Consider the following 22,943-nt stretch of genomic DNA (forward strand, 5'->3'; position numbering starts at 1 on the left):
GAGATGGTATGATGGGATAACATGATTTTGGCAATTAATTGATCTTGGACTATTTGTGGTAAATAGGCCCAATGGCCTGTGATGGGATGTTAGATGGGGTGGGATCTGAGTTACTACAGAAAATTCTTTCCTGTGTATCTGGCTGGTGAATCTTGCCCATATGCTGAGGGTTTAGCTGATCGCCATATTTGGGGTCGGGAAGGAATTTTCCTCCAGGGCAGATTGGAAAAGGCCCTGGAGGTTTTTCGCCTTCCTCTGTAGCATGGGGCACAGTTCACTTGCTGGAGGAGTCTCTGTTCCTTGAAGTCTTTAAACCATGATTTGAGGACTTCAATAGCTCAGACATAGGTGAGAGGTTTTTCATAGGAGTGGGTGGGTGAGATTCTGTGGCCTGCGTTGTGCAGGAGGTCGGACTAGATGATCATAATGGTCCCTTCTGACCTTAGTATCTATGATGTTGCTAATAAATACTCCAAGAGAGATGAGTTACCCATTACTGTGACAGTTACCTGTCTATAGATCAGATATGGCCCTGAACTAATCCTCTGGATCTGAACATCCCTGGACTTTAGAAAAATATGAATCTGTACCACGGGTCAAATTTGCAAGACAGCCATAGCTTTATAATAAGATAAATCAACCAGCTAATTCAAACAATTTAATCCAAATCCAGATAGGTATATGTATTTTTTGACTTGTATTTTTTCTGTCTCTAATCTGGAGGTGTGACTTCTTGCTTCAAGAGTGAAAAGAGTAGTGGTGCATCAAAAGAAGCACTACTATTACAGTGATGCGGCAGTGCCACTTTAATTAAGGTTAGAATTGTAGGACTGAAAGGGACCTCGAGAATCTTCTAGGCAGACAGCAGCATGCCATTAAAAATTGGCTCACGTGCCGTGTTTGGCATGCGTGCCATAGGTTGCTGACCTCTGATCTAGACCATCCCTGACAGTTTGTCTAACCTGTTCTTAAAAATCTCCAGTGATGGCTGTTCCACAACCTCCCTAGGCAATTTATTCCAGTGCTTAACCACCCTGACAGGAAGTTTTTCCTAATGTCCAACCTAAATTGCCCTTGCTGCAATTTAAACCCATTGCTGCTTGTCCTGTCCTCAGAGAACAAATTTTCTCCTCCTTGTAATAGCCTTTTATGTACTTGAAAACTGTTATAATCTCCCCTCTAGTCGTCTTCAGCATAAAGAAACCCATTTTTTCCAATCTTCCTGCATAGGTCATGTTTTCTAGACCTTTAATTATTTGTGTTGCTCTTCCCTGGACTTTCTCCAATTTGTCCACATCTTTCCTGAAACATGGTGTCCAGAACTGGACACAATACTCCAGTTGAGGCCTAATCAGTGTGGAGTAGAGTGGAAGAATTACTTCTCGTGTCTTCCTTACAACACTCCTGCTAATACATCCCAGAATGATGTTTGCTTTTTTTTTTTTTTTTTTTTTGCAACAGTGTGATACTATTGACTTATATTTAGCTTGTGGTCCACTATGACCCCAGATCCCTTTCTGCAGTGCTCCTTCCTAGACAGTCATTTCCCATTTTGTATGTGTGCAACTGATTGGTCCTTCCTAAGTCGAGTACTTCTATTTAAAGATTGACCATTCTAAATTCTCTAAAATCAACATGTTTAGTTGGCTTCCTTTGAAATTTGCTGTGCCTCAGGGGATGCAGAGTATGGATAGTGACCCAGATTTGGGATCCTTTGAGCTGGAGGTTGCAGCGATATAAGCCCTGAAAAAAAGAGCCATTTTTCAAAATGTTTCAAAGCGGGTTTCTTTTTGCCCAGAGCTAGAGATATTGCAGGTCAAAATGGTCTCACTCAATCTGTCAAGTTTTATCCAAAGTAGTGCATGGCACCCACTACATCTTTGGGGGAGATGTGAGAATGGTATTTAAGAAAACCAAACTGAGAATGGTATTTAAGAAAATGTACATTTATTTACAGTGAGCATGGGCTAATGAGAAAAATGGCTAGAGGGTTTCAAATCCCTCCAGTTTATATGCTTTAAGTAAGTGGTTCTTAACCTATTTACCATTGTGGGCTGCATATGCAGCCCACAAAGTGTTACCTAGATCGTAGATTGAGAACCACAGTGTGCCCCCCTTTCCCCCCCAGACTCCTCCTCCACAGACCCCTATGTCCAGCACCCCTCCACAGAGTGGGGCCAGGAGCAGAGCCCTGGACAGGGGGATGGGTGGCAGGGAAGCAGGACCCCACTGTGTGGGAACCTTGATCCTGGATCTGACTGCACATGGTCGGGTGGCAGCCTGGACACTAACCCCATAGGGCTGGCTGGCAGACCCAACCCCAGATCCTGCAGGGCTGGGCCGCAGCTGGATCACGTGCAGCCCATGGGTTGAGAACTGTTGCTTTAAACCTTGACTCTTGTAAGTGCTATAAAAACTGAATGCTTACTCAGATTGCTTTGAAATTTGGTGCCTCCTCCTCCTCCTCGCTATTGTAAAAATCACAGTAATAGGCTATTTAACAATTTCTGTTCAATCCATGAAATTGTGATTCATACAAGGCCTCACTCATGGGTGGCAATTTTATTTCGGGGAAAATATAATTGAAGTATTGGGAAGGAATGGACTGGTGAATGATTTCTGAGAGGGGAGCAGTGGAAGAGGGGTTAGGGGCTGCAGTAAGGGGAAAGGGTTATCAGGAGGGGATGGGAGAGAGATTGTGTGCTCTGATGACAGAGGCATGGGGGTTAGGGGAGTGGAGAGGTGGGAAACAGGGAAGGAGGACATGGGTTTGAGAGGCGGGAGAACATGGGCAGAGGCACCTGTCAGCCACACATTCTCCCCTCAGATGTGTGTGCCCAGATCTTGGGGGCCCTTGCTCCTCTGGGTGTGTCTGAGACTCTCTTCCTGCCCCTAATGTGAGTCCTAGGATCTGGGAAACCTGTGCCCATTTACAGGAGTTGGTCCCCCTCCTTACCCTTCTCGTGTGAGCTGGGGTAAGGGGGAGACATGCCTTTTTGGGAGAGTCTGAGGCTCCCCTACTAGCCCTTCATATGAGCCAGGATCTCAGGAAGTCCTGCCCCCTGGATGGGGGAGCTGAGAAAGGGCATACTTCATGCTTGTCACAGGCTCTACAGCACTCAGGAAGGGGATAGGAACACCTACTCAGATGAATGGAGCAGTTCACACATCTCAGAGCTGTTGTTTCAGGCAGTATTCACCCCTATGGGGTGTTCTCCCCATGAGGTGGTTAGGAAACACTATTTCACTAGGAAGGTGGTGAAGCCCTGGAATGGGTTACCTAGGGAGGTGGTGGAATCTCCATCCTTAGAGGTTTTTTAAGACCTGGCTTGACAAAGTGCTGGCTGAGATGATTTAGTTGGGGATTAGGTCCTGCTTTCCTTAGGGGGTTGGACAAAATGACCTCCTGAGGTCTCTTAAAACTCTAATCTTCTATGATTCTCATTCAGCTGAGATTGAGATGAATGGGCCACTTCACACCTTTCAGAGCCTCTGATGCTGCAGATGGATGGGTAGAGGAGCCCTTTCCCTCCATTGTCCCTCTATCCTTCCTGTTTAAAGAATGGCGTATCCAAGCATAGATGACTGGTGCCTCCTGATATTTGGGGGACACGCTGTAAAGGGGGACACGTTAACCCCATCACCTCACCTCTGGGAGGAACTTCCAGCTTCACCTCCCTAGGCCAGGACAGCCAATCCCGCTGGTTCCTGGCATGTTTCCCTCTCCCTTCCAGCACATTTATGGCTTGCTCAGCCCCTCTCCCCAGCAGCCAGGTCCAGGTGGGGAACAGAGGAGGCAGGCCGCTGCCACCGCCCCAGCCGGGTTCTTGCAGGCAACCACCACACTGCACAGAGCAGCCGCCTTCAGCCAGCAGGAGAAGTAGCTGGTCCCACCCTTTCCCCTCTCCTCCCCATCCCAGAGTTGTTTGCCACGGACAGGGCTGAACGTGCCAGGGAGTGCAGGCATGGCAGGAGAAGGACAGAGCCCCCCTCCCTGTCCCTACCCTGTAGGCTGAGCAGAAATCTGGAGGGGCACTTAAGCCTGCATGCCCCCACTACACTTCACTTATGCTGCCAAGTGCTTAAAATCCACACGCTTACAGGGCTTTAGTTCAAATTAGCTACCCTCATGGGAATGCAGAGTAGGGTTAGTGAGGTCATTTGAGCCAGAGGTTCCAGAGACATAAGCCACAAGGTCCCTGCTCCCCTGCAGAGCTAGAGATCAAATTGTTGCTGTGATGCAGGTCAAATTGACTTCAATTAGTCAATTTTTACCCAAGATATCGCATGACACCCACTAAGTCTTTGGGGGACCCAAACTGTGAACAGTATTTAAAAACATGTTCACTTCTTCGTTGGTGTATATGGACAGTCTGGAAGGATGACAGTACACATGTGCTAATAAAGAAAAAAAAAACCACGAGAGGAGTTATACGCAGTGAATTAATGCTTGCCTGCATAATTCAAGGAAATGTACCAATGCCATTGCCCTGGTGACACCCTGCCACTGACATGTCTAGTCCGAACCTTCCTACACCTATGCAAAAAAAAAAAAAAGTAATAACTCATGTTGCTTACTACAAGTTATCTGTTACAATGTGTTGTTATTTTATGGGGATGTTATTGGGAGCTGAATAGTCAGCAGCTGGTCTAACCAACATTTTTGTTATATTGGGTTGGAAGGAGCAAGAGGACTCTCTGTGTGAGGGTGGAATTGGGACAGAGGGATAGGGCAGCAGCCATGGAGGAGGTAGGAAATGAGAACACGTTGTTCAAGAAAATTTATTTTACTAGACTCGGGGGTGGGATGAGTGGCAAAGAGTCTACTTCCTGATCTTTGAACAGATTACTGTGGTGTTTCCAAAGACACATAGTCTGGAGGTTTGGAAGTGACAGTGCAAGTATCTTGACCATGGAGGGAAAAGAAATGTGTGTGGTTTCTTGGTGACTCCTGGATCATTAGGTTGCAGGAGAGCATGGAGTACACTATGTCCTGGGAACTGATTTTTTGCCCACTCTTTGGTGTCTAACTGGTGATTTAAGAGGTTGTGATCAGATATTGTGGTGATTTATTTCAAGGGAATTGTTCTGAGAATTATTCCTGATGTATACCTCATACAATCTATGACAGCAGATTTGACCCGCATCAGAGATCTGTGTTCAGGCTCTGATAGTTTTTGCTGATTTGGTTGAGCATATGACAAATCACTACAGCGGCGATATAAAAGCTATCTTTAGAAATCTCACATTGGTACCTTTTTTGCGTTTTGTCAAATCTGCAATGAAAGTGTTCTTAAATCAAACAACATGTGCTGAGTCATCATCCGAGACTACCATAATACAAAATATATGGTAGAATGAGGAAAAAACCATGGAACAGGAGACATACAATCCTCCTCCAGTCGCCAATTTAATTAATGCATTTTTTTAGCAGTATGTACATTAGGAAAGGGAGAGATAAGTCAGAAGCATGTCCTCTGGAATGGTGGTCGAAGCATGAAGAGGCATATGAATGTTGAGCATATCTGGCACATAAATACCTTACAATGCCGGCTACAAAAGTGCCATGTGAATGCCTGTTCTCACTTTCACATGACATTGTAAATAAGAAGAGGGCAACATTATCTCCCATAAATGTAAATAAACTTGTTTCTCTTAGCGAATAGGACTGAGTGGCCTTGTAGGCTCTTAAGTTTTGCATTGTTTTGTTTTTGAGTGCAGTTATGTAACAAAAAAATCTACATTTGTAAGTTGTACTTTCATGATAAAGAGATTGCATTACAGTATTAGTATGAGGTGAATTGAAAAATATAATTTCATTTGTTTGTCATTTTAACAGTGAAAAATTTGTAATAAAAATAACAAAGTGAGCACTGTGCACTTTGTATTCTGTATTTTAATTGAAATCAATATATTTGAAAATGTAGGAAAACATCCAAAGTATTTAATAAATTTCAATTGGTATTCTATTGTTTAACAGTGCGATTAAAACTGCGATAAATCGTGATTAATTTTTTTGAGTTAAGCGCGTGAGTTAACTGAGATTAATGAACAGCCCTAGATTTAATTTATCATCATATTTTCATCATGTTTAGATGGACCTTTGCATTCCTGAATGATTCATTTTAATTACCCCGTCAATTTGTAATTAGCCACAACATCGTCCATGCTATTAATTACTGGGATGAAGATGTTTAAGCTTGATCCAAGTTCTTTTAAATTTAGCTCGTGTTCCTATACTTCACTGAGTAACAGGATTGATGACCATGCCACAGGTGAAGTATTGAAATGAATTCTTCTGCTTATTGCACAAAAAACACACATTTTTCCCTCACATTTTTGAGTGTTTCTTTCCCTAAGGATCTCATCTATGTAGGATTCTGACTCCTGGGTTCTAACTGCAAGATGGTGGAACTCCCCTAGTTCTCAAGGCATTTTGACCTTGTAAAGCAATGGTGGGGGAATTGGGGTAGAGAAGGGTTCCGAACACACCAAGCATTGTATGGATCATCAGGCACCACTCCTGCTGAGTGTAAGTGTCCCCCCCCAGTCAGTTATTTCTTGACCAGTTGGCAAAGAAGCTCCCTGGCAGGAGATGCAGGACAGTGGCTATTGCTCTAGCAGGTTTTCTCAGCATTCTAATGTCGCTTGTCATGTGTCCTTGCTTAGTTTCCACCATGCCTTCCAGTCAGCTATGGTCCAGAGTCCTAAATTCCTGAGGCTTTAGCTTTAAATGCTCCTACAAGCCCCTTTGACACCTGTTTTCAGTTAGTGCTTCAGTGCCTAGTTTTTGTTGGTGCTTCAGTGCCTGCCTTGGATCATACAGATCTGATGCTTGGCTCCATTTTACATCCCTATGTCAGTGTATTTTATCCTCAAGTATGAGCTCCATGTTCTCTAAGTAGTTGGGTTTTTTTTAAACACTTCCCATCCCCTCCCAATATAAGCTGTGATTTAAACTTAGATAATCATACTGCTATTTAGCTTCCCTCCATGTAGACACTCTTAAAGGGACTTTAGTGGTTTATTTTTGAATGCAGCTTTTTTGTACATAATTCTACATTTGTAAGTTCAACTTTTATGATAAAGAAATTGCACTACAGTACTTGTATTAGGTGAATTGAAAAATACTATTTCTTTTGTTTTTTACAATGCAAATATTTGTAATAAAAATAAATATAAATAGAGCACTGTATACTTTGTATTCTGTGTTGTAATTGAAATCAATATATATGAAAATATAGAAAACGTCCACAAATATTTAAATAAATGGTACTCTACTATTGTTTAACAGCACAATTAATCACAATTAATTTTTTTAATCTCTTGACAGCCCTAATTAAAACCAAATAGGAGTGTTTTTTGCTCTCTCAGCTCTTCATTAACAATTTAAATAATTTTAAGATAAAATAAAGTTCAACAAGGGAGCTGTGGGGTTTTTTGAGTTTAAAATTCTCATATGGGAAAGCATATGAAGAGAATATTAATGTTACTTTAGTCTTTAAAAATGAATCACAACAATCTTTTTAAGCTCTGGTGATCATTAAAGCAGTGCACATACACATAAAGGGCTTTTCTATGCCTAGAATTCCTATTCAAATAAACAGCACTTCCATCTGTGCAGCGGCTACAGAACTGGAGCCAAGTGATGTTAGATTTAGTCATGCTTTAATTAAATGTCATATGCCTAACACAGCACTATTCCTATAAATTCAGTCTTAGCTCTCTAGCAAGAACAGTCTGGTATACTTTTCAATGATGCCAGTTTGATAGCTCTTGAGATACAATAAAACAAGCATTATTTGCATCAGGGCTTTTCTTGAAGCAATTCAGGGGAAGCATCAATAGTGGTACAAAGCCAGATACTACAATGACAATGCAAGTTTCCCATACTAGCTCACCAGTGCAATTCATGCCAGATCCCAGAGGGATCACTGGCAGGATACTTCAGCCTCTTTGCCTATTTAGTCTTTGGCTTTGCTGCTGAGACTGTGGTAATGTGATGTGGACTTCATTCCACTGGAAGCCAAACTGAGAAAACAATTCATTTCACACTGGCCACTAAGCAGCAGTCACATGGAAATAATGTTCAGCCACTGTCAACCAGACCTGGATTTAAACTAGTGACCTGGAAGTCATTACCACTCCTCTGAAACCTACAGGCTTATTCAACTACAAGGTCCTGTGCTGCCACAAAGTAGGCCCTTTCTACCTCACCTTTCTACCTCACCTCTCAGACTTTCACTGGCTTAGCAGGGAAAATTCTCCATATATTGTAGGGCCTAATGGAAACTAGAGCCTTCAATCTTTATAAAAATATATAATAGTTATCACTAACTCCCCAGGCTGATGGACAGCTACCTTCCATGGACATCTGGCGGTCCAATTCTGAAGATATAAGAATGGCCCTACTAGGTCAGACCAATGGTCTATCCTGTCTTCCGACAGTGGCCATTGCCAGGTGCTTCAGAGGAAGAAGAAGAATATAGCTCAATTTCTTCCTATATCAAAGAAGTAGTGGTTATATCTAAGGCATGCAGCTCTACCACGGGGATTTCAGCAGTAGTCATGTCATCTGGACAGAGAAGAGACAACGCTTCCATGTTAAATCCTCATAGGGTTTTTAATGATCAACAATTGTTCAATACCATTCAGGTAAGATAGAAACACAAGGTAATATAGGATGTTTAATGTGGTAATGCATAAACACAGAGAGGTAATATACCTTAACAGATATTTCTTCTGAAACATGTTTTGCTTTCATGGGTGCTAAATGGCCCTTTAGCTGTTTATGTCTACCCCACCCTATATAGCTCACAGGGATGTGCTTCACCAGGGGCCGCTGGGGCATCTTTTCAGGTGAGACTTCTTTGGCGGTATCGCTTCAACAAACTTCTAGGGAAGCATAAACATGACCAGTGCAGGTCTGGAGTATTGTGCAGAATATTAAATGGTGAGGAGGGATGGATATGTGTGGAATTTGATCCAGTATGAATAAGAGCGCTGTTTAACAGGCACCTTGTAGAAACAATAAAGTCTCAGAAGGAAACATAGTTAAGCGTTTTATTCTTCTGATTGTGTAGACCACTATTGCACCATTGTGCAGAACACTACTGCACCTTACAGTACTTAGTTATAATTTACCATTGTAATAGTTATGTACTTTAATACAGAAGTAACTACATTTTAATGTTTATGTCACTGTATGTATGCCCATTTCAGTGCCATCCTTATGGAGACATGCAAATATATGTTGGATGTTAATTAGCATTTAGTAGGAGAACAACTGTAAAATGACATAGTCCGTTCATGTAATAACACTGCTGTAGGCTCCTTTACAATTTTTAAACCAGTTCACGTATGCCAGTCCAATTACTCACAAACATATTAGCTCAGAGACAATGTTATTAGAGTACTTTTCATATTCAGTTTCCAAGGAAAGAGTTTCCTAGGTGGATGGGGCAGCATGAAGTAGGCATTAAGATGAGACTGGTAGAGAACATGAAGTGAATGTTAATTAAATGGCTGGGCTAGAGTGAATGGAGGAGTGAAAACAATGGGAGTGGAATGGTGCAGAGCCTGAAAAAGGTAGATAAGGGTCTTAAATGTGATGCATTAAGCTAAAGCGAATCCAATGGAGGGATCTAAAGAGGGAATAGATATGGTCAGAGCAGCAAGCAGGGTGGATGATATTGCTTCTGCATTTTGGATGGCTGGGATGCAGTGGGGTGAGGTGAGAGTCCAGGAGGCCAGGGAGAAAAAGGTTGCACCTCAAGGTTAGAAATGATTAGGTGATGGCAAGAGATTTTGTGGTAGAAATGCAGAGGAACCCATGGATTTTGAAGACACAGAGAGAAAATGCAGAGGCTGTGGTGACAGCATAGATGTTGCAGTGAAAGGAGACAGAAGAGTCAAAGATGACACCAAGACCCTCAGTCAACAAATATGTTTAATTTTAAGCATGTGTTTTGCTGAATATGGATGGACAGAAGCACAAGCTTGAAGGCTTTCCTGAACTGAGCCCAAATTTGCACAAGTCTAGGAGAAGTAATGCAGATATAGGTTTTCAAAGGGACAAATGGGTGCCTAACTCCCACTGAAATTCAGTGTGTGGCAATGTGGTTAATGGGCAGGTGTCTCCTGTTGTTGTTTTCCCAGGCTCAGAAAGGAGGTCCATCATTTAAATTTCCTTACATTGCCTGTGTCCCCTCTCTGTAATGATGAATTTGAACATGGACTTGGAGACTCCCTGACTAATTCAATATAAAAATGCACACAAAATGAACAAAATAAAAAAAAACTGGGGAGACAGAATGATGAAAAATTCCAGTTCTGAACATCTTCGCCTGAGGGCCAGAAGCTTGCATAAAGAAAAGGAGTACTTGTGGCACCTTAGAGACTAACAAATTTATTAGAGCATAAGCTTTCGTGAGCTACAGCTCACTTCATCGAGCTCACGAAAGCTTATGCTCTAATAAATTTGTTAGTCTCTAAGGTGCCACAAGTACTCCTTTTCTTTTTGCGAATACAGACTAACACGGCTGCTACTCTGAAAGAAGCTTGCAAGTGTCACATCAATACTCTTAGCAATGCTTTAAATAGACTTTGTTGCAACGCAAATTACATAACACCTCTTCACATATATGTTCCTCAGAACCCTCTCTCCCCATTTTTATATGTAAAATGGATGATCATAGCTAGTCTACAAGCTAACAGATCTTCCTTACTTGCTACATTATAAATGTAGAGGCCCAAAAAATATTACAGTCTGCTTTACAGTTTTATGTTAATCAGTGAGTCAGTGACTGAAAGATAATTTCACCACACATTCCTTATTTTCTTCGCATAAATCCTAGCCTTTGCTAAATTGCCAATACAAAATGTCTTTTAATTTATTAGAGTATTCTTGTCAGCATGATTTTGACTATAGGTTTTTGTTTAAATAATAATTTCATTGGATTTATCAACAAGTTCAAACCCTTAAAAATCACTTTGTAATGGAAATCCTTTCCCAGATGTCATTAAAGAGATTCTCACTGTGTTTTAAACATTGGGAAAAGGTGCATTCAAAGAACACTTAAAACCACAAATGCATTAAATTAACTACTATAGTGACACTGTGTTCTGTATTTTCAGTACAAGCCTCTATTTTAAGAAGTTTTCGACTTCCATAAAATTGGTTCCATGTTGAAAACTTATAGGCACACAGGACATCGAGTTAGCTCAGTCAGAGGAAATCAAATATTTGTACATTAAACCACTATGGTTTGTAGAGGCACATCTTTTTCTATTTCTTAAGCTGGACAAGACAATCACTGGCCATTCTACCTGTGCCAAAGTATACAAAACTCCAATTTGACCCACACATGCTAAAGAAGTTTCCATTTTAATCACTAATAGTTAAGGGCCAGATCTCGATACCCTTGTTTGGATTTAATTCATTTGTATTGTGTGAGCACCTTGAGACCTATCATATCAGTGACCCATTGTGCCACAAATACATAGCACCTATATATAATAAATGAAAGTCCCTGCCCCAGAAAGCTCACAATCTAAGAAGGAGAGACACATGGTGTTCCTTATGTTCATGGCAATCTAAAAGCCTGATCCCGAGAGATGCTGACCAACTGGTGTGAGGGAAGGGACAACTTCAGTTTCCAATGGAAGGGGAGCGGACCCTCAACACCTCACAGAATCATGTACTCTCTGTCTAGTAGCTACTGCATCAGCATTTATCAGGTTTCTTTGGCTTTGCTTTCCTAAAATGCATTGGGAACAGCCAGCAGAGAGAGAGAGAGGGAGCTCTCATCTTTCTGGAGAAAATAAAGTCCTAGGAAAATGTAAATGGCACTCAGCACTTGAATGGCCAACTGAATTAATTAACAAATATCTCAGTAGGACATCTTTTATTTTTACTAGCTTCCACTTTAAGGAGACTGATTTTAATCAATAACCAATCCTCACACTGAACACAGTAAATTATTTTCTTTAAGGTGGTTGGAAGCATGGTTGAATGTTTTCTGAGTTGGTAACAATTTTGTTGACTAAGTTCACAGGGGCTGGAGTGTAATTGAATGTGCTTGCTAATTTAATTTTAGGAAACGTTTCATCTGCCTTATCATTAACATAATAGTTCCCTCTGCTCTATAGTGATTAGACCAAATTGAAAGAAACTCTTTTCCCCTAGTTATATGGGCATCTGAGACAATGGATACTTGGAATGGTTTAGGGATTACAAGTGTGTACTGAAATGACCTTTTTAAAAAAAAATCTTATGTAAGGGCTGGTCAGAGCCAGCCAATTGATGCAATACTTTGTGGCAAAGTCTGTCAATCAGTATGACAGCACTGCAGTATGGAGGGAGTGGGAAAGAAAAAGAGAATGTTAATTTTAAAGAAGAGCAGCAGCCTCTAGTACCATTCTAACAGATTTATTCTGGGTACGTCAATGGATTTGATCTGGGGCTGATGTCTATCAAAGCTATTTTACTTAAAAAAACAAAAAACAAAAGCAGATTCCAGTCTGCAAGCTGCTTACAGGAGTAGCAGAGTGGATACCCAAATAGAAGACTTGGGCAGCAGCACTGTGAGTCCAGCAGCCGCCACTGGGCTGAACTTTCTGAGAGGAATTAGGAGGAAGAGTTTTCGAAGATGTGATCCAGGGACTTCTTGATGCCAACTGGCAGAGGGCACAGGGGATGCATAGAGTTTTACAGGGATCCCCTGGATCATATATTTCAGGGTGGGCAAACTTTTTGGCCCGAGGGCCACACAGGGGTTGCAAAACTGTATGGAGGTCCAGGTAGGGAAGGCTGTACCCCCCGAACAGCCTGGCCCCTGCCCCTATCCACCCCCTCCCACTTCCTGCCCCCTGACTGCCCCCCTCAAAACCCTCAACCCATCCAACCCCCCCTGCTCCTTGTCACCTGACTGCCCCTTCCTGGGACCCCCGCCCCTAACCGACCCCCTATCAAACCCTCCCCGCTCTCTGTCCCCTGACTGCTCTGACACCTATCCACACCCCCTCCCCCAGAAAGCCCCTCCAGGGCTCCCAGGCCTTTCCAACCCCCCTGCTCCCTGTCCCCTGACTGCCTGCCGGGACCTCCCGGCCCCCTTACCATGCCATTCAGAGCAGCACGCCTGGAACCATGCCACCTGCCAGAGCCAGACACGCTGCCACACTGCCCTGCCGGAGCATGCAGCCTCGCCGCCCAGAGCGCTGGCAGCGTGGTGAGCTGAGGCTGCAGGGGAGGGGGAACACCAGGGGAAGGGCTGGGGGCTAGCCTCCCAGGCGGGGAGCTCAAGGATTGGGCAGGATGGTCCTATGGGTCAGATGTGGCCCGCGGGCCGTAGGTTGCCCACCTCTGATATATATGCACAATAATTCACCAAAAGGTGGCATGTAAGAGCTTTCGAGAGCCATTAGCCCACTGGCCACCATAATCAAGGTAAAATGTATGTATGGCTAATACTTAAGTTATGTATCTATATTGGAATTTATGTTCTTAAAACCAGAAATTAATTTCACATCATGAGGAGGTGTAGTGCCTTGGACAGGTTCCTTTCAGAAAAGTGGGGATAATAGATGCTTATCTCTCTGTCTGGTCATTGTGTATTGTGTGGCTCACATTGTAAGTCTTTTAGGATACTGAGTCACCAGTTAATCTAGATTTTGAAACTGAGGAGATTATAAAAAGAAAAGGAGTACTTGTGGCACCTTAGAGACTAACAAATTTATTTGAGCATAAGCTTTCGTGAGCTACAGCTCACTTCATCGGATGCATTCAGTGGAAAATACAGTGAGGAGATTTATATACACACACAGAGAACATGAAACAATGGGTTTTATCATACACACTGTAAGGAGAGTGATCACTTAATATGAGCTATTACCATCAGGAAGCAGGAGAGGGGGCGGGGGGAAGGAGGAAAACCTTTTGTGGTGATAATCAAGGTGGGCCATTTCCAGCAGTTAACAAGAACATCTGAGGAACAGTGGGGGGTGTGGTGGGGGGGAGAAATAACATGGGGAAATATTTTTATTTTGTGTAATGACCCATCCACTCCCAGTCTCTATTCAAGCCTAAGTTAATTGTATCCAGTTTGCAAATTAATTCCAATTCAGCAGTCTCTCATTGGAGTCTGTTTTTGAAGTTTTTTTGTTGAAGGATAGCACCTCTTAGGTCTGTAATCATGTGACCGGAGAGATTGAAGTGTTCTCCGACTGGTTTTTGAATGTTAGAATTCTTGACATCTGATTTGTGTCCATTTATTCTTTTACGTAGAGACTCTCCAGTTTGGTCAATGTACATGGCAGAGGGGCATTGCTGGCACATGATGGCAGATATCACATTGGCAGATTTCCTATTTGATATCAGAATACCCGACCTGGCTATTCCCGACCTGGGGTATTCTATGTGCTACCCAAACTCCATAAACCTGGAAATCCTGGACGCCCCATCATCTCAGGCATTGGCACCCTGACAGCTGGATTGTCTGGCTATATAGACTCCCTCCTCAGGCCCTGCGCTACCAGCACTCCTAGCTATCTTTGAGACACCACTGACTTCCTGAGGAAACTACAATCCATCGGTGATCTTCCTAAAAACACCATCCTAGCCACTATGGATGTAGAAGCCCTCTACACCAACATTTCACACAAAGATGGACTATAAGCCGTCAGGAACAATATCCCCGATAATATCACGGCTAACCTGGTGGCTGAACTTTGTGACTTTGTCCTCACCCATAACTATTTCACATTTGGGGACAATGTATACCTTCAATCAGCAGCACTGCAATGGGTACCCGCATGGCCCCACAGTATGCCAACATTTTTATGGCTGACTTAGAACAACGCTTCCTCAGCTCTCGTCCCCTAATCCCCCTACTCTACTTGCGCTACATTGATGACATCTTCATCATCTGGACCCATGGAAAAGAAGCCCTTGAGGAATTCCACCATGATTTCAACAATTTCCATCCTACCATCAACCTCAGCCTGGACCAATCCACATAAGAGATCCACTTCCTGGACACTACAGTGCTAATAAGCGATGGTCACATAAACACCACCCTATATCGGAAACCTACTGACCACTATTCCTACCTACATGCGTCTAGCTTTCATCCAGATCACACCACACGATCCATTGTCTACAGCCAAGCTCTACGATATAACCGCATTTGCTCCAACCCCTCAGATAGAGACAAACACCTACAAGATCTCTAGCATGCATTCTTACGACTACAATACACACCTGCTGAAGTGAAGAAACAGATTGACAGAGCCAGAAGAGTACCCAGAAGTCACCTACTACAGGACAGGCCCAACAAAGATAATAACAGAACGCCACTAGCCATCACCTTCAGCCCCCAACTAAAACCTCTCCAACGCATCATCAGGGATCTACAACCTATCCTGAAGGACGACCCATCACTCTCACAGATCTTGGGAGACAGGCCAGTCCTTGCTTACAGACAGCCTCCCAACCTGAAGCAGATACTCACCAGCAACCACACACCACACAACAAAACCACTAACCCAGGAACCTATCCTTGCAACAAAGCCCGTTGCCAACTCTGTCCACATATCTATTCAGGGGACACCATCATAGGGCCTAATCACATCAGCCACACTATCAGAGGCTTGTTCACCTGTGCATCTACCAATGTGATATATGCCATCATGTGCCAGCAATGCCACTCTGCCATGTACATTGGTCAAATTGGACAGTCTCTACATAAAAGAATAAATGGACACAAATCAGATGTCAAGAATTATAACATTCAAAACCAGTCAGAGAACACTTCAATCTCTCCGGTCACTCGATTACAGACTTGAGAGTGGCTATCCTTCAACAAAAAAACTTCAGAAACAGACTCCAATGAGAGACTGCTGAATTGGAATTCATTTGCAAACTGGATACAATTAACTTAGGTTTGAATAGAGACTGGGAGTGGATGGGTCATTACACAAAGTAAAACTATTTCCCCAAGTTATTTCTCCCCCACCACTCCACCCCCCACTGTTTCTCAGACGTTCTTGTTAACTGCTGGAAATGGCCCACCTTGATTATCACCACAAAAGGTTTTCCTCCTCTCCCCCCCACTTCCTGCTGGTAATAGCTCATCTTAAGTGATCACTCTCCTTACCGTGTGTATAAAACCCATTGTTTCATGTTCTCTGTGTGTGTATATAAATCTCCTCACTGTATTTTCCACTGAATGCATCAGATGAAGTGAGCTGTAGCTCACAAAAGCTTATGCTCAAATAAATTTGTCTCTAAGGTGCCACAAGTACTCCTTTTCTTTTTGCGAATACAGACTAACATGGCTGCTACTCTGAAACCTGAGGAGATTGTGAAATCTACACAAAGGAACACACACAGCAGGAGGGTGTCTGGTTTATGAATAAAGAGCAAAGGACTGTTTTAATATATCTGGATTGCAGAGAGACACCCTGGATCCTTTACCTAGGGGCAAACTAGTAGAGTGTTTTATTTCATGAAAAAAGGATCACAGTCAGGCCTGGCTGAAAAATGCTGGAAGGACTTTGGGGTGAGTTTTGCTGTATGTGGCATGACAGTATCTAGTTAAATAAGTTTAGCTTCTCAAATGTGTGTTCTGATTTTATTTTATGTATAACCATTTGTTTCCAATACTTCTACTTGCTATCACATGAATCTTTTCTGTTTATTGAATAAGTTTTTGCTTATTTTCCCTACAATCATATCTAAGTTCTGTGTGTTAAGTGGAGTGGTGATCTGAGGCGAAGCTGGGATATACTGTTTCTTGGGAAGCAGCACATCTATGAATGTCCAGTGGAACAGGGGCTGAACAGGAAGGCACCTGGAGGGATTGGAGGTTGGAAAGTGCCTATCACTAACTAGAAGAGGGACAGTGGAGCCTGCGCGGGCGGAGAGGGGCATTCTGGTGTTGCCTGTGGCTGGTGGAGCTGGGGAGCTGACTCACTGCAGGTAGACAAGGATTCCTCATGCTAAGGGCACATGGTAGCAAGGTGCCTCACAACCCTGGGTATCTCCAAGAATCATCACAGAAAACTTTACTTTAAAGGACTGCCCAATCCCTTGACCAGTGCACACAGTCCAAAGTTGAGATCTGGTACTGGAGCCTATATCTCATTATTCTAAAACACTTCTGCAGTCATCTCACTTTCCTTTCCCCTAAAAGAGCTCACACGAATGAGTCACCTTCTGTTCTTTTTCTCTCTAGAACCATCACATAAGGCGAAATCCAGTTTGGGGAATGTATACACATAGCTGGGATTCTTGGACTGAAGCTTCAGCCAGTGTAAACTGGCATAACTCCACTAAAATTAATGGAAATATGCTATTTACACTAGCTGAGGGTCTGGCCCACTAGCAGATGTACTGAGCTCTGCAGATTGACATCCCTCATTTAGCCAGAAAATATGGGCTCCAAGGCAGGAGAAAAGCAGACGACCCTAAAAATATCTCACAGGCTAGTCCTACAGGCTCTTCTGCAAGTTATTCTTTAGCCACACACAAGATATTGGGCTCATTTTAGGTGTAATTGGCTGAAAGTTAATGGCTTGTAATATATAAGAGATCATGCTAGATGATCTAATGGTCCTTCTGGCCTTATTCACTATGACTGTATGAATGAAGTGAGAGAGTAGTTCATTCTTCATGCAAATGCCCCTGAAATTACATACAAAGTAGCTAGTCAGGACAAATCAGACCCAAAATGTCTGGCTTTTTTTTTTGTCTTTTTTAACCTCACTTTGTATGGACAGCCTTGTTTTTCTAACAAAATAACATTTTCAATTCTCCAAAATATTCCAGGTCTCTGGTCCACATTCTTCTTATAGAAGAAAAGAATCGAATGAAAAATGTGCAGGAGGTTTCATAGAATCAGAGGGTTAGAGGGGACCACAAGGGTCATCTAGTCTAACCCCCACTAAGATTCAGGATTTGTTGTGTCTAACGGTCCAAGACAGAGCACTCTCCAGCCTCTTTTTGAAAACCTCCAGTGAAGGAGCTTCCACAACCTCCCGAGGCAGTTTGTTTCATTGTCCTACTGTTCTTACAGTTAGGAAGTTTTTCCTGAGATATAATCTAAATCTGCTTTAGATTATATAGGTGCTGTAGGTTGAACCCACTGCCTCTTGTCCTGCCCTCTGTGGCAAAAGTGAACAACTTTTCTCCATCTTGCTGATGGCAGCTTTTCAAGTACCTGAAGACTGCTATCATATCCCCACTTAATGTCCTCTTTTCCAAACTAAACATACCCAGTTCCTTCAGCCTCTTCTCATAGGGCTGGCATTCCATCCCTTTGACCTTTTTTGTTGCTCACCTCTGGATCCTTTCCAGTTTCTCTATATCCTTTCTATACATTGGTGACCAAAAATGGACACAGTACTCCAGCTGAGACCTAACGAGCGCTGAGTAGAGCAGTACTATCACTTCCTGTGACTTACCTGCTATGCTTCTGTTCACGCAACCTAAAATTGCATTTGCTTTTTTTGCAACAGCATCACATTGCTGACTCATTGCTCACAACTCCCAGATCCATCTCACCAATGCTGCTGCCAAGCTAGTTTCCCCCCATTCTGCATTTGTTTTTTCTTTCCTCAGTGTAGCATTTTACATTTGTCTTTGTTGAATTTCATTGTGTTGTCTATAGCCCAATTCTCCAAGTTATCAAGATCCCTTTGAATTTTAGTTCTTTCCTCCCAAGTATTGGCCTCACCCTCAGCTTTGTGTCATCTGAAAACTTGATCAATATGTTTTCTATACCTACATCTAGGTCATTAATAAGGATGTTAAACAACACCGGCCCCAGAACAGATCCCTGTGGAACCCCACTTGAGACCTCCCTCCAATCTGACAGCATTTCATTAATAATTACTTTTTTTGGCTTTTTAGCCAATTATGTAGCCATACACTTAATGGTAATTCTGCCAAGCCCACATTTCTTCAGCTTACTTATCAGAATGTCATGTGGGATTGTGTCAGAAGCCTTTGTGAAGTCCAGGTATATTATGTTCACTGCATTCCCCTATGCACCAGGCCAGTTACCCCGTCAAAGAGGGAAATCAAGGTGGTTTGGCATGATTTGTTCTTGGGAAATCCTTGTTGCTGCTAGTGATTTACCCCTTCATTCTCCAGGTATTCGCAAATTGAATGTTTTATACATTGCTCTAGTAGCTTCCCTCATATGGAAGTCAGGCTGACTGGTCTTTAGTTCCCTGGCTCCTCCTTTCCCCCCTTTTTAAAGATGTGTGCTACATTAGCCTTTCTCCAGTCTTACAGGACCTCTTCATTTTGAATTTTGAATTACAATGACTTAGCATTATTATCACTTCTCTCCAATTGAGGCTACAGGATAGCAACAGCCTGATGTAAACCTGCTTTAATTGGTTTTTCTTAAATTACAGTTTTACAGCATTTCCAAGCAGAATTAAATGTACCCCAGAGGCATTGTTTGCTGAGGTCTAAAGCATACTAGCATTTAATTTTCTGAGACATTTAGCATTTGGTAACTTCATTGTCAATGGTCACTAATTTGCTGAGTGCTTTTTATTTTAACTTTGAGAACAAAGTTGTTAAAAAAACAAAACAAAAAACCCAGAGTTCTTTTCTGATGCTCAAATTTTCTCCCCTCCTCCCCCTTGTTTATAGCAGCTTCCCAAAATGATTAGTGAAATAATTTAATAATAATAATAATAATTTAAAAAAGAAATAATAATTAAAAAAAGAAAAGTGCATCTAGGACATGAGCCAAATGCATAGGTGCTGGATCTAGGGGTGCTGCCGCACCTCCTGGTTTGACGTGGTTTCCATCATATACAGCAGAGGTGGGCAAACTACAGCCCACAGCCACATCCGACCCACGGGACCATCCTGTCCAGCCCCTGAGCTCCTGGCCCTCCCCCGCTATCTCCCCCTCCCCTGCAGCCTCAGCACACTTTGGCCCGCTGCTCCTCCCGGGCAGCACAGGTGGTGGGGCTGTGAGCTCCTGCTGCTCTGAGCAGCATGGTAAGGGGGCGGGGAGCTGGGTTGGGGGGTGGATAAGGGGCAGGGGGTCCAGGGAGGCAGTCAGGGGACAGGGAGCGGGGGGGGGGTTGGATAGAAGTTGGGGTCCCGAGGGGGCTGTCAGGGGGAGGGGTGTGGATAGGGGTCAGGGCAGTCAGAGGACAGGGAGCAGGAGGAGGTTGGATGGGGTGGAGGTTCTGAGGGTGGAATCAGGGGACAGGGAACAGGAGGGGTTGGATAGGCGTGAGAGTCCCGGGAGGACCTGTCTGGGGGCAGGGGTGTGGATAAGGGTTGGGGCAGTCAGGGGATAGGGAGCAGGGGGGGTTGGATAGGGGATGGGGTCCTGGGGGGCAGTTAGGGGTGGGGGTCCCAGGAGGGGCGGTCAGGGGACAAGGAGCAGGGGGGGCTTGGATGGGTTGGGAGTTCTGAGGGGGGGAATCGGGGGCGGGAAGTGGAAGGGGGCGGATGGGGGCAGGGAGCCAGGCTATTTGGGGCAGCACAACCTTGCCTGCTCAGCCCTCCATACAGTTTCGCAACCACAATGTGGCCCTTGGGACAAAAAGTTTGCCCACCCCTTATATACAGAGTTTACAGTTTGGTTTAATGGCTCTCAGCACCCCCACTGTACAATTTGTTCCAGCACCCCTGAAGTCAATAGAAGTCCACTGACGCCAATGGACACTGGATTGGTCCCAGGAGAGGCTAACCTCTTCTGTGATATATCCTGAAAAAAACAGGTTTGACAATTACAAGGAAAAGGATTTGTTTGTGCTAAACAAGAAGATACAATATTTTTAAAATTACAAACAAACCCAGACCTTTTCTTAGAAGCTTTCTAATTCTGCTGCCTTAAAATCATTTCTATATTTTGCTACTTTGTTTGTTCATCTTCTGAAAGGAAAAGCATGGAAGATGGCTGCTATAATTAATGTGCAGTTTCATCTCCATAGTCCCATCACCCCGTATAAATATTTTAAAATAGAGGTGTGTAAACATCTCTACTTTATTCTTCTTTTAATTGGTCTGATTAATGCTACAGGGCCATCATTGTGTGGTGCCTCTCCATGAAAAAAGCAAGAAACAGATGGGATTGTTTCAGTTTATCCTCTACACCAGCTGCAATTATTCAATTTGGGGGTTTGATTTCAAAAGGATTTTTCTTTTTCTTTCTTGTCCTGTTGCATGTCACTTTGCTTACAATAGCTAGAACAATGTACTTCCAATTAGGAACAAACTGTGAGATAGTTTTAGCATTGCACCAATGAGCTATATCAAATGCATCTGATGAAGTGAGCTGTTGCTCACGAAAGCTTATGCTCAAATAAATTTGTTAGTCTCTAAGGTGCCACAAGTACTCCTTTTCTTTTTGCGAATACAGACTAACACGGCTGCTACTCTGACACCAGGAAAGGTCCCTCTCTTAGTTGCTAATCTTGTCCAATAATTTGTCAGTCCAGATTGAGGGTAATACAACCTCCTGTCAGTAGCTGGATAAATGCTATAGAAATATTGAGTGCAATAACCAACATAGGGCAGGCACTGAGACATGAGCAGGGATGTTGACAGACTGCTGCCTGGAGGATGTGGCTCCCCAGGAAGAGACCTTCACAGGCCTCCACACACCAAGCCTGTTGTGAAGGCAAGAAGTGTACAAAGATAGTCATGTATTTGCCTTATCTAATTCAAGGTATGAGGCATCTCTTGCGTGACCTCTGATGGCTAAGGGAGGCTTTTTGCCCATAAATGAATAATCTGCTTCTTCACCTATGTGGCTGTACAAAGGTTTTCCAGCTCTTTTGGAGCCCTCCATGCATGATGAACAGACGGTCTGAACTCCTGATGTCTTGTGTCCTTGTCAGGTATATGGAAAACACGTGCCTCATATTTAGGAATCTTTTCTCTTTCTTGCTTCTGTAAAATGGATAAAAAGACAGACCATCTCCTGAGCTGGGTTGAAGTTGGAAGACCCCTTTGGAAGGATGTAAAGGGCTCTTTTGCTCACTGCTTTGTCCTAGTGACAAACAGATGCAGTACCAGAAGCTTGTAGAGTGGGATTTTTCAAATGTATCTAAGTGATTAGGAGCACCTGTTCCATTGACTTTCAATGGGACTTATGCTCTGAAGTGAGTTTGGCACTTTTGAAAGTCCTGTCCCCCCTCTACCCCCCCATGACCCATTTGGCAGAAAGGGGCCTGTAACTCTGTCACCATCCTGGTTGAGATTTCACCAGGAATGTTTTCCTTAAAATGAGAAATTTATTTGGTGCTTTAATCCAGGGTTTGGAGGGATGACAAGTAAGGGTCCTATGGACTGTTGACCTGAATTTATAGGGCTTTATTACGGCTTGCCAATGATCTGACCAGAAAACATAGCAAGTTACTCTATGAGCTTTAGGACAAGGTTACAGTCTGGGTTGCCTACTGAAGTCTGGAACCTCAACTTAATTTTGTTTACTCCTAAAGGACTCTGGCTACTTCCAGATTATCTCTGCTAAAATATACGATGACCATTCAGCCTTTCCTTGACTAATGCTAACAGCAAAATCTGAAACCATAACAAATTTGCGGTCAGTCCTTGTCCAGGACATTCTGGAAGAATTGCAAAAGGTCAGTAATGCATCCGATGAAGTGAGCTGTAGCTCACGAAAGCTTATGCTCTAATAAATTTGTTAGTCTCTAAGGTGCCACAAGTACTCCTTTTCTTTTTGCGAATACAGACTAACACGGCTGCTACTCTGAAAAAAGGTCAGTAAAGAAGCCAAGGGGACTCATCTGTATTTCTCTGGATAGGCCCTGAAAACAAGAAAGGTCTTGTAGCAGCAAATACAGACTTCTGCATGTACCCAGTGTTGTGATTACCACCTGCTACAAGGGACCAGTTTCTCTCATGCCCAAGCACTCAAGAGTCAAGCTGGCAAATACAA

General features: G+C 43.2%; 1 long non-coding RNA gene across 1 annotated transcript; it reads right to left on the bottom strand.

Moving 5' to 3' along the window:
- Positions 1-1,453: 1,453 nt before the first annotated feature.
- LOC122459094 lies at positions 1,454-19,238 on the bottom strand. Its single transcript, XR_006279558.1, has 3 exons — positions 18,633-19,238; positions 18,145-18,147; positions 1,454-1,595 (listed from the first exon to the last, which is right to left on the bottom strand). It is a non-coding gene; the product is annotated as an uncharacterized LOC122459094 (long non-coding RNA).
- Positions 19,239-22,943: the final 3,705 nt, after the last annotated feature.

The sequence above is a fragment of the Dermochelys coriacea genome, chromosome 3 (genome assembly GCF_009764565.3).
Source record: "Dermochelys coriacea isolate rDerCor1 chromosome 3, rDerCor1.pri.v4, whole genome shotgun sequence".
NCBI lineage: Eukaryota > Metazoa > Chordata > Testudines > Dermochelyidae > Dermochelys > Dermochelys coriacea.